General features: G+C 42.0%; 1 long non-coding RNA gene across 1 annotated transcript in view; it reads right to left on the reverse strand.

Annotated features, from left to right (window-relative positions):
- Window positions 1–10962, reverse strand: part of LOC138643535 (uncharacterized) — a 43485-nt gene extending 32523 nt beyond the window's left edge. Inside the window, exon 1 of the long non-coding RNA XR_011314164.1 lies at window positions 10944–10962. This is a non-coding gene — a long non-coding RNA (uncharacterized lncRNA). The remainder of the gene's footprint in view (window positions 1–10943) is intronic.
- Between the last annotated feature and the right edge of the window lie 1314 nt (window positions 10963–12276).

The following is a 12276-nucleotide window of genomic DNA, read 5'->3' on the forward strand; positions in this document are numbered from 1 at the left end:
CATGTAGTATATTGCCCTGCCACGTAGTATATTGCCCAGCCACGTAGTATATTGCCCAGCTACGTAGTATATTGCCCAGCCACGTAGTATATAGCAGAGCCACGTAGCATATTGCCCCGCACAGAGCCACGTAGTATAGAGACTTAAAAAAAACCAAAAAACATATACTCACCTATAGCCCGTTGAAGTCCTGCTATACTCACCATCCGCCGCCTTTGCCGCTCCTCGGGACGCTCCCGACACCGCTCCATTGCAAGCGGCAGCTTCCGGTCCCAGGGCTGGTGTGAGCAGGACCTATGATGACGTCGCGGTCACATGACGTGACGTCACGGCAGGTCCTTATCGCACACCAGCCCTGGGACCGGAAGCTGCCGCTTGCAATGGAGCGGTGTCGGGAGCGTGGCGAGGAGCGAGAAAGGCGGCGGAGGGTGAGTATAGCAGGTTTTTTGTTTTCTTTATTATTTTTTAACATGACCTATTTTTACTATTGCAGCATCAATAGTAAATAGTTGGGGACACACAGGGTTAATAGCAGCGGTAACAGAGTGCGTTACATTGGTCGAGGCAACCTTTATGACATCATCGTCGCTATGGCAACCATTATGACATCTACGTCGATACTGTGCCTGTCGCTGAATCAGAAACGTGGGATTTCTACGTCCTTTATGACATCATCGTCGCTGTGCCCGTCGCTGATTGGTCGAGGCCTGGCGGCCTCGACCAATCAGAGACGCGGGATTTCTACGTCGATACTGTGCCCGTCGCTGATTGGTCGAGGCCTGATGGCGTCGACCAATCAGAGACGTGGGATTTCCAGGACAGACAGACAGACAGACAGAAAGACAGACAGACAGACAGAAAGACAGACGGAAAAACCCTTAGGCAATTATATATATAGATTATCCATCTACCTATCTATTACACTGGTCAACAGCATTTTTGGTGCCAAAGATATTTCATCGAATTTAGGGTAACTTTGGGCTGCTGATTCTGAATATGTCATCAGTTTTGCCAGATTGGCTCAAGTTTTTGAGATTTTTGGTATCTTATTTATAGCACTTGTTGGTAAATGCGACGCATCATCTCATTAATTTCTTTGGATTAGTACTTGAACTGAGCAGTTCTCAATATAGTTTTGTGTTAATTAGTGTTCTAAAAGTTTGTTGATAGCTTGATTTTTGCACTAACTTTATGTTGTTGTCTGTTTTCCAGTGAAAAGCATGAACTCATCAAGAAGAAGTTGTCTTAACGATCCAGACTCATTCTGTTACACTTGTGGTGAATACACACTGCCAAAACATAGAAGAAACATAACAGACTTCGTAAAAAAAGTGTATTTTGCCTATTTTGGGGTTATGCTTGGGGACCAAGACAAGTTTTGGGCACCACACATAGTGTGCAAAGCATGTATCGAATTATTACGAAAATGGAGCAAAGGACAAAGAAAAAGCTTCAAATTTGGTGTTCCAATGGTGTGGAGAGAGCAAAAAAATCATCATGATGACTGTTATTTCTGTGCAGTGCAAGTGCAAGGATTCAATAAGCATAAGAAACGAAAATGGGAGTATCCTAACATGGAATCTGCAAGAAGGCCTGTCCCTCATTGTGAAGATGTGCCTGTACCTGTGGTTACCATGTTACCTGACCTTCCCCCACCTGATGATGATGAAGTGTGTATTCACCACAAATGTAACAGAATGAGTCTGGATCGTTAAGACAACTTCTTCTTGATGAGTTCATGCTTTTCACTGGATAACAGACAACAACATAAAGTTAGTGCAAAAATCAAGCTATGAACAAACTTTTAGAACACTAATTAACACAAAACTATATTGAGAACTGCTCAGTTCAAGTACTAATCCAAAGAAATTAATGAGATGATGCGTCGCATTTACCAACAAGTGCTATAAATAAGATACCAAAAATCTCAAAAACTTGAGCCAATCTGGCAAAACTGATAGCATATTCAGAATCAGCACCCCAAAAATACCCCAAATTCATTAAAATATTTTGGACACCAGAAAAAAATTTTTTTTTTGTTGACCTGTGTTATCTATCTATATATCTATTATTTATCTATTATCTATCTATATATCTATTATTTATCTATTATCTATCTATTATCTATTATTTATCTATTATCTATCTATTATCTATCTATATATGTATTATCTATCTATTATCTATCTATTATCCATTTACCTATCTATTATCTATCTATATATCTATTGTTTATCTATTATCTATCTATATATCTATTATTTATCTATTATCTATCTATATATCTATTATTTATCTATTATCTATCTATATATCTATTATTTAGCTATTATCTATCTATCCTTGATCTTGGGTCACGTTCTCCCTGCTGCCCCTACTGGTAGCTCACGGTATAGAACATACATCTCTATACACATCCTTCGCTGCCATCACTTGGCGTTCTTTCGCCTATTGTGTTATTTTCTTTGATACTTTCCGTTATCCCAGAGGGGTCTATGGGGAGAAGTCTTTGATTCTGTTCTCCATCTAGACAACAATGTAGCAGCTTATTTTTGTTCTCCCCCTCATGACACCAGGGTCTGTGCCAGCACCTCCAAGTTTGCCAGCAAATCTGAAGATCCCAAAACTTTCCAATTGTTTGTGCTGATAGCGGAGCTCGCGCCTATTGTCTGCAATTAGCACAAATAATAATAATGGTTGCAGTCCCTGACAGCGGCTGCAGGCTGGCGGAATAACACGAGCGCAGGAAATCCTGCTGCCCCGTCTGCCCGCTCCACATCGAGACCATGTGAGCCTTCATGTGAGAAAGTGGAAAAATGACGCAGCTCATAGCAGGAAAGAGCACGCGACGCTGAAGTCACCGCACAAGGAGGATCTCATGACATCAATGGGCACAATGGACCACGGTCACGGAGAGCCACGGCCATTGTCACCCTGATCCACTGTCCAATCCAGTCACGTACCTCCAACCACCGCTCTTAGAGGGGTCCTCCACATACATTCACTGCTGCTAAACTTTCCTAGGTTTAGGTATAAGTAAAGCATAATCTCTGCAACAATTAAAAGTTCTGCAACTTTATCATAAACTTTGTGAGATTTCATCAAGACAAGTGTGTTATACGCCAGTCTTTCTACAGAGCAGGGGTGTCCACCCTTTTGGTGTCTCTGGGACACAGCAGCAGAAGAGTTTGTTTGGGCCACACATTAAATATACAAACACTAATGAAAGCTGATGAGCAAAAAAAGGTCTGCACATAATTACCATGTACCCACCAACACTGGTAAGCAAAAAATAGTTCATATGATAATCCTAATGATGTAGCGGACTGTCCGGAGAGGCTTTTAAAATTGTTAAACAGGTGTAAAGTTTGTGAACACTTATATAGTTTCTAGAATTCGCCCTTTTCTTACTTTCGACTCTGCAAATACTCTCACTGTCTCACTTATTCATTCTCGTCTGGACTAGTGTAACTCTCTACTAATCGGCCTCCCTCTTACCAAACTCTCCCCGCTCCAATCTGTCCTGAACGCTGCTGCCAGGATCATATTCCTCACCAACCGTTACACCAATGCCTCTACCCTGTGCCAGTCATTACACTGGCTACCCATCCACTCCAGAATCCAGTACAAAACTACTACCCTCATCCACAAAGCACTCCATGGCTCAGCACCACCCTACATCTCCTCTCTGGTCTCAGTCTACCACCCTACCCGTGCCCTCCATGGCTCAGCACCACCCTACATCTCCTCCCTGGTATCAGTCTACCACCCTACCCGTGCCCTCCGCTCCGCTAATGACCTCAGGTTAGCATCCTCAATAATCAGAACCTCCCACTCCCGTCTCCAAGACTTTACATGTGCTGCGCCGATTCTTTGGAATGCACTACCTAGGTTAATACGATTAATCCCCAATCCACACAGTTTTAAGCGTGCCCTAAAAACTCATTTGTTCAGACTGGCCTACCGCCTCAACGCATTAACCTAATTATCCCTGTGTGGCCCATTAAAAAAAACAACATAATCAGGTTCCTCGCATCATGTTCTCATACACTTTATGCAGTTAATAGCCCTCTGTGTCTGTACTGTTACATACTTAGGCAGTTAACTGGTTCATGCAGCTTTACATGAACACCCGATCCTTACACTATGGCTGGTCCGAATAACTAAAGCAATTGTTACCATCCACCTCTCATGTCTCCCCTTTTCCTCATAGTTTGTAGCTTGCGAGCAGCAGGGCCCTCATTCCTCCTGGTATCTGTTTTGAACTGTATTTCTGTTATGCTGTAATGTCTATTGTCTGTACAAGTCCCCTCTATAATTTGTAAAGCGCTGCGGAATATGTTGGCGCTATATAAATAAAATTATTATTATTATATAGAAAATGTAAATATCTAAGTAAAAAAACACTACACTGAGACTGCTGTATATACATCACATAGGAGACACTGAGACTGCTGTACATGCAACAAATATGAGTCACTGAGACTGCTGTTTATACATCACATAGGAGACACTGAGATTGCTGTGTACATCACATAGGATACACTGAGACTGCTATATACGTTCATCACAAAGGATACACTGAGACTGCTGTATACATCATATAGGACAGGCGTGTCAAACTGCATTCCTCGAGGGCCTCAAACCATGCGTGTTTTCAAGATTTCCTTAGCATTGCACAAGGTGCTGCCATCATTCTGTGTTTAGGTGATTAAATTATCACCTGTGCAGTACAAGGAAATCCTGAAAACATGACCTGTTTGCAGCCCTCGAGGAATGCAGTTTGACACCCCTGATATAGGATACACTATATATACTGCTGTATATACAACAAATAGAAGACACTGAGACTGCTGTGTATATATACAGTATATATCGCATAGGAGACACTGAGACTTCAGTATACATCACATAGGCTACACTGAGACTGCTGTATATACATCACATAGGATATACCGAAACTGCTATAATTCAACATATAGGGGAAACTAAGACTGCTGTATATACAGTGGGGCAAAAAAGTATTTAGTCAGTCAGCAATAGTGCAAGTTCCACCACTTAAAAAGATGAGAGGCGTCTGTAATTTATATCATAGGTAGACCTCAACTATGGGAGACAAACTGAGAAGAAAAAATCCAGAAAATCATATTGTCTGTTTTTTTAACATTTTATTTGCATATTATGGTGGAAAATAAGTATTTGGTCAGAAACAAACAATCAAGATTTCTGGCTCTCACAGACCTGTAACTTCTTCTTTAAGAGTCTCCTCTTTCCTCCACTCATTACCTGTAGTAATGGCACCTGTTTAAACTTGTTATCAGTATAAAAAGACACCTGTGCACACCCTCAAACAGTCTGACTCCAAACTCCACTATGGTGAAGACCAAAGAGCTGTCAAAGGACACCAGAAACAAAATTGTAGCCCTGCACCAGGCTGGGAAGACTGAATCTGCAATAGCCAACCAGCTTGGAGTGAAGAAATCAACAGTGGGAGCAATAATTAGAAAATGGAAGACATACAAGACCACTGATAATCTCCCTCGATCTGGGGCTCCACGCAAAATCCCACCCCGTGGGGTCAGAATGATCACAAGAACGGTGAGCAAAAATCCCAGAACCAAGCAGGGGGACCTAGTGAATGAACTGCAGAGAGCTGGGACCAATGTAACAAGGCCTACCATAAGTAACACACTACGCCACCATGGACTCAGATCCTGCAGTGCCAGACGTGTCCCACTGCTTAAGCCAGTACACGTCCGGGCCTGTCTGAAGTTTGCTAGAGAGCATTTGGATGATCCAGAGGAGTTTTGGGAGAATGTCCTATGGTCTGATGAAACCAAACTGGAATTGTTTGGAAGAAACACAACTTGTCGTGTTTGGAGGAAAAAGAATACTGAGTTGCATCCATCAAACACCATACCTACTGTAAAGCATGGTGGTGGAAACATCATGCTTTGGGGCTGTTTCTCTGCAAAGGGGCCAGGACGACTGATCCTGGTACATGAAAGAATGAATGGGGCCATGTATCGTTAGATTTTGAGTGCAAACCTCCTTCCATCAGCAAGGGCATTGAAGATGAAACGTGGCTGGGTCTTTCAACATGACAATGATCCAAAGCACACCGCCAGGGCAACGAAGGAGTGGCTTCGTAAGAAGCATTTCAAGGTCCTGGAGTGGCCTAGCCAGTCTCCAGATCTCAACCCTATAGAAAACCTTTGGAGGGAGTTGAAAGTCCGTGTTGCCAAGCGAAAAGCCAAAAACATCACTGCTCTAGAGGAGATCTGCATGGAGGAATGGGCCAACATACCAACAACAGTGTGTGGCAACCTTGTGAAGACTTACAGAAAACGTTTGACCTCTGTCATTGCCAACAAAGGATATATTACAAAGTATTGAGATGAGATTTTGTTTCTGACCAAATACTTATTCTCCACCATAATATGCAAATAAAATGTTAAAAAAACAGACAATGTGATTTTCTGGATTTTTTTTTCTCAGTTTGTCTCCCATAGTTGAGGTCTACCTATGATGTAAATTACAGACGCCTCTCATCTTTTTAAGTGGTGGAACTTGCACTATTGCTGACTGACTAAATACTTTTTTGCCCCACTGTACATCACATTGGATTCACTGAGGCTGCTGTATATACATCACAAAGGATATACCGAAACTGCTATAATTCATCATATAGGAGACACCAAGACTGCTGTATATACATCACATTGGATTCACTGGGGCTGCTATATATACATCACATAGGAGATATCAAGACTGCTTTATATACATCGCATAGGATACACTGATACTACTGTATATACAGTTATAATTAATAATAACTTAATTTATTCTGCAGTGCATTTCCGCAGCTCTTTACAACTAAGCCTGACATGTACAAACAATAAGGACATTACAGAGTAATACATAGTTCAAGACTTACAGGAAGAGTGAGGGCCCGGGTCGCAGGCTTCCAATCTATAATGAAGTAGGGGGGAAACAATTGATAAAAAGTGCTTGTTCTGTATGGTCCGGCCGCCATTAAAATAAATAGCTTTTAAAAAAAGGTGCATGAGCCATCTGTAGCCAGTGTCCGAACAAGTATAATTACAGATGAATAGGAAGGACCAGATTCTGAGGAAAAATTAAAGAGGGGGAACAGAAAAGAGATTAGTAAAGCGAGGTGATAGGTAAGAAATTTGTAATTTACATATGCTTGACTTGCCAGCACAAGACGATAAATTTGTCTGAGGCTTACAGGAAAACAACGAGGCCACATATAGAAATAAAAGTTACATTTCTTGAAATGGCTGCTGAGCCTTTTTTCAGTATATTATTAGTATACTACACAAAAATGACCCCTTTAAACCAGCTTAAAGATGTGGGGGCTAGGTATTAATCAGATTGTTTGGCGTAGTGCATCCCAGAAAATTGAGGTAGCATGAGAGAAGTCTTGGAGATGGAAGTGGGAGGTTCGGATTATGAAGGATGTTAATATTAGATCAGTTGTAGAACTGAGAGCAATGGTAGGGTGAGAGAGAGAGATTAGAGAACAGATGTAGGAGAGTGATCCAAAGCTGTGGAGATCTTTATATTGTACTCTGTAGTGTATAGGTAACCAGTGCAATGACTGGCACAAGGTGGAGGCATTGGTTTACCGGCTGGACAGAAATATGACCTTGGCTGCCACATTCAGGGCAGATTAGAGAGTAGAAACTTTGGTAAGAGGGAGGCCGATCAGAAGAGAGTTAAGGCCCCGTCACACATAGCGACGCTTGAGCGATTCCGACAACGATACGACCTGTCAGGGATCGCTCAAGCGTCGCTATGTGGTCCCTGGTGAGATGTCAAACAGTGAGATCTCACCAACGACGCAGCAGCGATGCGGCGACCTGTAGCGACCTGTAGAACGATGCTATTTCATGACGATTCAATGGGACATCCTGTCAGCAAGGTCGTTGGTAAGGTGTCAAACACAGCGATGTGTGCTACCCAGCGGGACCTCAACGATCAAAAAATGGCCCAGGCCATTCCGACACGACCAGCGATCTCACAGCAGGGGCCTGATCGCTGCTACGTGTCACACATAGCGAGATCGCTACTGAGATCGCTGTTGCGTCACAAAACTTGTGACTCAGCAGCGATCTCGCTAGTGATCTCGCTGTGTGTGACGGGGGCTTTACAATAGTCCAGACGAGAATTAATAAGAGCGACAGTAAGAGTTTTTGCAGTTTCAATGGTAAGAAAAGGTCGGATTTTGGATTTTGGAGATGTTTTAAAGATGTACAGTAGGTAACATGAAGCAATGAGTGTTTGGATATAGGGAGTAAAGGAAAGTTCTGTGTTAATTTAACCCCAAGACAGCGAGCATGATACTGGGGAGTTATGGTTTAACCATACAAGGGAACTGCAATATTAGGTCTAGGTAAGTTGGCAGCAGGAGGAGACACAAGAAATTCAGTTATAGAAAGATTCAAGATAGATGGAAGACATGATGTTAGAGACAGAGGACAGACAGTCACTGGTATTTTATAGTAATGCATGGGTGATGTCAGGAGACAATGTGTATTATTGGGTGTCATCAGCATAGAGATGGTTGTAAGGGGAAGACGACCTAGCAGATGATACAGTGAAGGAGTGGTCAGAGAGGTAGGAGGAGAAAAAGATAGAACAGTTTATATATTTCACATAGGCGACACTGATACTGCTGAATATATATCAAATAGGAAACACCGAGACAGCTGTATATACATGATGTAGGAAACACTGAGACTTCTGTATACATCACATAGGAGACACTGAAACTGCTGTATAGACACCACATAGGAAACATTGAGACTTCTGCATTTATTTATATAGAAAACACCGAGACAGTTGTATATACATGATGTAAGAAACACTGAGATTCCTGTATACATCACATAGGAGACACTGAAACTGCTGTATAGACATCACATAGGAAACACTGAGACTGCTGTATATACATCAAATAAGATACACTGAGACTTCTGTAAATACATCACATAGTATACACTGTAATGCAAAAAAATGGAGGGTTTACCCCATAATATGAACAGTAAATGATATGCAATTTAAGAAATCTAAAGTGCAGTGCATGAAAATTGGTGATATTCACCTAAATGTCATATGGGTTCATATTAGAAGGTGTAATCAATAATCATTAAGTGCAATATGGAAGTCAATGAAAGTGCACAGTGCGGTACAGATGAAGGTATTTTTCCATGAAGGTAAAAAGAGGGTAAGTCATAGTAACCGGAGTCCATGCTGCGTGTGCTGGCACTGCCACCCCACACTCCAACGCATGTTTCACACGTTGATCATATTATGGGGTAAACTCTCCATTTTTTACATATGGTATATAGTGACTACATTTATTAGTGCTGCATGTGCTGGTCTGCTCCCCTCGGTTTTTATTATGTTTTCTGTGTTTCCTTTTTTACCATGTCCTGTCATTTTCTGTATTTGGAAGAAGACCTGGCAGATGATACAGTGAAGGAGCGGTCAGAGAGGTAGGAGGAGAAAAAGAGAGGACAGTTTATATATCTCACATAGGCGACACTGATACTGCTGAATGTATATCAAATAGGAAACACCGAGACAACTGTATATACAAGATGTAGGAAACACCGAGACTCCTGTATGCATCACATAGGAGACACTGAAACTGCTGTATAGACATCACGTAGGAAACATTGAGACTTCTGCATTTATTTATATAGAAAATACCGAGACAGTAGTATATACATGATGTAGGAAACACTGAGACTCCTGTATACATCATTAGTAACATAGTAACATAGTTAGTAAGGCCGAAAAAAGACATTTGTCCATCCAGTTCAGCCTATATTCCATCATAATAAATCCCCAGATCTACGTCCTTCTACAGAACCTAATTGTATGATACAATATTGTTCTGCTCCAGGAAGACATCCAGGCCTCTCTTGAACCCCTCGACTGAGTTCGCCATCACCACCTCCTCAGGCAAGCAATTCCAGATTCTCACTGCCCTAACAGTAAAGAATCCTCTTCTATGTTGGTGGAAAAACCTTCTCTCCTCCAGACGCAAAGAATGCCCCCTTGTGCCCGTCACCTTCCTTGGTATAAACAGATCCTCAGCGAGATATTTGTATTGTCCCCTTATATACTTATACATGGTTATTAGATCGCCCCTCAGTCGTCTTTTTTCTAGACTAAATAATCCTAATTTCGCTAATCTATCTGGGTATTGTAGTTCTCCCATCCCCTTTATTAATTTTGTTGCCCTCCTTTGTACTCTCTCTAGTTCCATTATATCCTTCCTGAGCACCGGTGCCCAAAACTGGACACAGTACTCCATGTGCGGTCTAACTAGGGATTTGTACAGAGGCAGTATAATGCTCTCATCATGTGTATCCAGACCTCTTTTAATGCACCCCATGATCCTGTTTGCCTTGGCAGCTGCTGCCTGGCACTGGCTGCTCCAGGTAAGTTTATCATTAACTAGGATCCCCAAGTCCTTCTCCCTGTCAGATTTACCCAGTGGTTTCCCGTTCAGTGTGTAATGGTGATATTGATTCCCTCTTCCCATGTGTATAACCTTACATTTATCATTGTTAAACCTCATCTGCCACCTTTCAGCCCAAGTTTCCAACTTATCCAGATCCATCTGTAGCAGAATACTATCTTCTCTTGTATTAACTGCTTTACATAGTTTTGTATCATCTGCAAATATCGATATTTTACTGTGTAAACCTTCTACCAGATCATTAATGAATATGTTGAAGAGAACAGGTCCCAATACTGACCCCTGCGGTACCCCACTGGTCACAGCGACCCAGTTAGAGACTATACCATTTATAACCACCCTCTGCTTTCTATCACTAAGCCAGTTACTAACCCATTTACACACATTTTCCCCCAGACCAAGCATTGTCATTTTGTGTACCAACCTCTTGTGCGGTCTCAAATTGGTGTCTCAAATAAAATGAAGCTTGTCATATGGAACTGACATTTGGTATCTATTGATTTTTTGTTCAAGTAGTTTTTTCTTTTTCTGATACATTGTGACAAACTGTAGCAATGAGCATGAATTGTGCTGCTGTGACTCAACTGATTTTACAGAAGATAAAGGTGATTCACTTGTAGCAAACCCTCAGTCGTGAGCACAACAAGGTTTGTACCAAATTTGCTGCTTCCCAGAGGTAGATACAATTGGATCCAATCTGGACAATAATCTTTTGGCTAAACCATGTGGGAATTACACACAGAATGAGAACTGCTGAGCATCAACCTCTCCAAATAACGGGAACCATGTGGCGAAAGCTATCAGGCTACGTGCCCACGATCAGGAATAGGAGCCTTGTGGACGCAGCGTATTTTCACTGCATCTATAACGCTGCCTTATAATTACCGCACTCGTTTCTTAGTACAAGCAAATCTAGCGTCTCCGCTGCAGATAACTGACATGAAGCGGCTCATATTCCGCACCGCGGGGAGTTTACACAGCGGTAAATAGCAGCACAGTGCACATCAGATTATGTAAATCCATCCACTGTGCTTGTAATGTAGAACACGGCGTCCAAAACGCTGCTACTCCTGATCGTGGGAACACAGCCTCAAAAGGAACCTGTTACCTGGTTTTTGCCACCTAATCTGAAAGCAACATACAGTGGGTACAGAAAGTGTTCAGACCCCTTTAAATTGTTCACTCTTTCTTTCATTGCAGCCATTTGGTAAATTTAAAAAAGTTCCCCTTTTCTCATTAATGTTCACTCTGCACCACATTTTGGCTGGAAAAAAACAGAAATGTAGACATTTTTGCAAATGTATTAAAAAAGAAAAACTGAAATATCACATGGTCATAAGTATTCAGACCCTTTGCTCAGACACTCATATGTAAGTCACATGTTGTCCATTTCCTTGTGATCCTCCTTGAGATGGTTCTACTCTTTCATTGGAGTCCAGCTGTTTGTAATCAAACTGATAGGACTTGATTTGGAAAGGCGCACACCTGTCTATATAAGACCCCACAGCTCACAGTGCATGTCAGACCAAATGAGGATCATGAGGCCAAAGGAACTGACTAAGGAGCTCAGAGACAGAATTGTGGCAAGGCACAGATCTGGCCAAGGTTGCAACAGAATTTCTGCAGTACTCAAGGTTCCTAAGAGCACAGTGGCCTCCATAATCCTTACATGGAAGAAGTTTGGGACCACCAGAAGTCTTCCTAGACCTGGCCGTCCAGCCAAACTGAGCAATTGTGGGAGAAGAGCCTTAGTGAGA

Source organism: Ranitomeya imitator, chromosome 6, assembly GCF_032444005.1.
Source record: "Ranitomeya imitator isolate aRanImi1 chromosome 6, aRanImi1.pri, whole genome shotgun sequence".
NCBI classification, from domain to species: Eukaryota; Metazoa; Chordata; class Amphibia; order Anura; family Dendrobatidae; genus Ranitomeya; species Ranitomeya imitator.